We start from the raw sequence: 3,499 nt of genomic DNA, 5'->3' as shown, positions 1-3,499 counted from the left end.
CCACCTCAACCTCAGCTGCAAGTGAGCTGCTGCTCATCCCGCAGTTCCTCTTATACAGTCCCTCCTTGCCCCTGATTGGCTGGTTTCCTCACAGCCACTCTAGTGCCTGGAGGACTCCTCTATGGCCCTTTTGGCCTCAGAGTCTAGTCCCATTACAGTCAGGCACATGCCCCCCAGAACTTGCCCTCTCCCCACTAAAAAGCATTAAGAGTCGCCACTGGATGCAAAAGGGATGAGACTCAGGCATGCCCCTCCACAGAACAGTCACTCAGTCAGGGAAGAATTAAAGTGAGGCATCGGTATACGGTGGGGGACACGGAGAGCTGGGGGGTCACAGTGACCAAGCGCTGGAATGGGGGTGGGCAGATGGGAGTTTCCACAGGTGGTGGAGAAATGAGGATGAGCAGCACTGAGAGGCCCTCATTTCATGGCTGTCAGCATGGAAGTGCAAGACGAACCCCCCATTAGACCATCCAGTCCCTCCCCACCCCCAGGAATGTGGGATTTCTCCCCAAAGCACAAAGAGTTCAGGTCCCCATTCTACAGGTGGGGAACAGACAGCCCTGCTCCTGCTGGACTCCCAGCCACCACTGACTCCAGGAGGCATCCAAGCACTCTATTCACCAGAAGAAAAGTTGCCAGATTGGCCCCTAAGTGACTTGACCAAGGTTACGTCGGGCATCTGTGGCAGAGACAGGAATTGCACCGCGCTCCTAATCCTGACCATCTCCTGGAGCCTGCCAAGCTCATTCCTCCCCATCACATCCTTGGGCCATAGATTTATCCTTTGTGCCTGCATAGTGACACTCCATTAAGCGGAGAAAACTCTTTATGCCACGCCGCACCAAGCAGAGGGAGCGGGTCCTGGCCAGCCGGCTCGCCTAGCACCTCGCTGTATATATTCAATATGTGGGATGCTGCTTTGGCATCTTTATGACTCAGGCTGCAATTCGCGGGCACAGAAAGCGTGTGTGTCTGTGATTAACTCAGCTAAACTACGGCAGGTTGGGCATGTGGGGAACAAAAGGGAACCATTTATTCCCTGCAGACGGACGGGCTGGGCTGCCAAGCCCCGAGGGCGGTGAGTTACAGTCCGGCCTTGGGCAGGCGCCTGCTGGGTAACAGCACCTTGCATGCGCAGGTCTCCAAGCCCTGATAACAGAGACTCCCCATACAGCATGTGGGGAAGCGTGACGCCTGTTTTAGAGATGGGGAAACTGAGGCACAGAAGGATGGGGTGACAGTGAAGCAATGATGCCATCAAGAAGAGAGCCCAGGAGTCCTGGTCCTAGCTCAGTGCTCTAACCACTCGCTAATACTTCCTCTTGTGGCCAGACAGGCGCCGCTGCACTAGAACAGGAATTCCTCCGAACCCTTCTGAAGCTAGGAGCTAGCTGTCGCTCAGGATTAGGGGCTGTGCTGGGTTTGGCCCTGCTGAGTAGGGGGGGTGCAGCCCCTGCTTGTCCACCCCAGCTCCAGCATCACTGCGTCTGCACCTAGACACCCCCGATTTCCCCTTCACTCCCCCTCCCCAGCCACACAGCCGGGGAATGCGACTGGCTGCTAAGCCCCCCTCTCTCGTCCGCCTGACTGAATTCCCAAGGGCGACACTGCCCCCAAACTCCCCGACGCTGCGGCCGCTCATCCAACACTTCAGTTCACAGCAGCTATCAGAACCTCCAGCTCCTCGCAAGGGTCACATTGGTCCTAAGCGCCCAAGCTGCCCAAACCCACCGTGCAGGGAGGCGGGAAGGGGAGTGGGGGAGACAGGGGGTGTTTCTAGTTAACCCCCAGCCAGAGCTATTCCTTTCCTGAAGCACAAGTACCGAGAGCCCCGGCAGGTTTATTCAGATCCACCGCTGGCTGGTCTCACCGTGCTGCTCTCACACGCCGGTAGCTTCCGCCCCCACTTTCTGGTTGCCCCTGGAGCGTGGCGTTGCCCAGGGAAGGGTCTGACTGTTCAGAGAATCCTCAGGTGGGAAGAGCCCTCAGGAGTCACTGAGTCCAGCCCCCTGCCCAAAGCAGGACCAATCCTAACTCAACCATCCCAGCCAGGGCTGTGTCAAGCCGGGACTTCAACACCTCGGCTATGTCTACACTGCCCCCGTTTTGCGCAAAAAAATATGCAAATGAGGTGAAGCGTGGAATATCGCCGTGCCTCATTTGCATAATTAATGAGGCTCCGATTTTAAGCAAGCGGCTTTGGCGCAAGAGCCGTTCTTCCCCATTTTTTTCAGGAACAACGGCTCTTGCGCAAAAGGGGATTTTTGCGCAAGAGCCTCCTGCGCAAAAACGGAGCCTAATTAATTATGCAAACGAGGCACAACAATATTCCATGTTTCGCCTCATTTGCATATTTTTTCCGCAAAATGGGGGCAGTGTAGACATAGCCCTCTGGGGTGGAGAATCCACCCCCTCCCTAGGTAACCCGTTCCAGTGCTTCCCCACCCGCCTAGGGAAAGAGTTTTTCCTCATCTCCTACCTAGACCTCCCCCACTCATGGGTGTCTGTAGCCTAGGCCGGGGGAGGCGTTGCCTTTTCAAGCCACCAGGCCTGGCCCCGCCCACACTCCGCCCCCTGCCTGCTGTAGGCGTTCTGGGGGCAGAGTGTTGCTGCCCCCAACACTCGTCCTCCTTGTGCTCCGGGGACCTGGGAGGCTGGAGCCTCGCGGCCTCCTCCCTTCCAGTGCTCCAGTGGCGGGGAGGCTTGGCCCCCACAGCCTCCTCCCTTCCTGGTGCTCCGTGCGCCCCTCCCATCTCTTCCCCTCCCCGTGGTGGTGTGGGGCTGTGCACATGCTCGGCGCGCTGCCCCACCTCCTCCCCGCTCTGCGGTGGGGTGCGGGGCCTCACCAGAGGGGGCGGGGATGTAGGTAGGGCTGGAGGCCGGCCTGCCTCCCCCAGCCCCAGCTGCACCGACCACCCATGTCCCCACTGCAACTTGAGACCATCGCTCCTCGTTCTGTCGTCTGTCAGTACTGAGAACAGTCGCTCCCCATCCTCTTTGGAACCCCCCTTCAGGGAGTTGCAGGCTGCTCTCAAATCCCCCCTCACTCTTCTCTTCTGCAGACTAAATAAGCTGAAATCCCTCAGCCTCTCCTCATAAGTCATGTGCTCCAGCCTCCTAATCATTTTTGTTCCCTCCACTTGTCCCTCTTCAAAGCATCCACATCCCTTCTGTAATGGAGGGCCCAGAACTGGACACAATGCTCCAGACGTGGCCTCACCAGAGCCGAATAAAGGGGCACAATCCCTCCCCTCGACCTGCTGGCAATGCTGCGCTATAATTGACACGGGACGTGGGTCTCCAGAAGCCCAGGCTTGCGGGCACCTGAGAGAATCCGTCACCTGAAAAACAGATTTGTTACCGTCTCATCTGGAGGGTCACTGATAGCGCCCCTCCCCGTTTGTCACGCGCGGTCCCATTTGCTCTCATGATTCGATTCCAGGCATGAAATAAAGCTCCTTCTTCTTATAAAAAAAAGCCTCTTGATTGCCTGTCT

Source organism: Pelodiscus sinensis, chromosome 10, assembly GCF_049634645.1.
Source record: "Pelodiscus sinensis isolate JC-2024 chromosome 10, ASM4963464v1, whole genome shotgun sequence".
Classification (NCBI taxonomy): Eukaryota; Metazoa; Chordata; order Testudines; family Trionychidae; genus Pelodiscus; species Pelodiscus sinensis.
Note: the sequence above shows the minus strand (reverse complement) of the source record.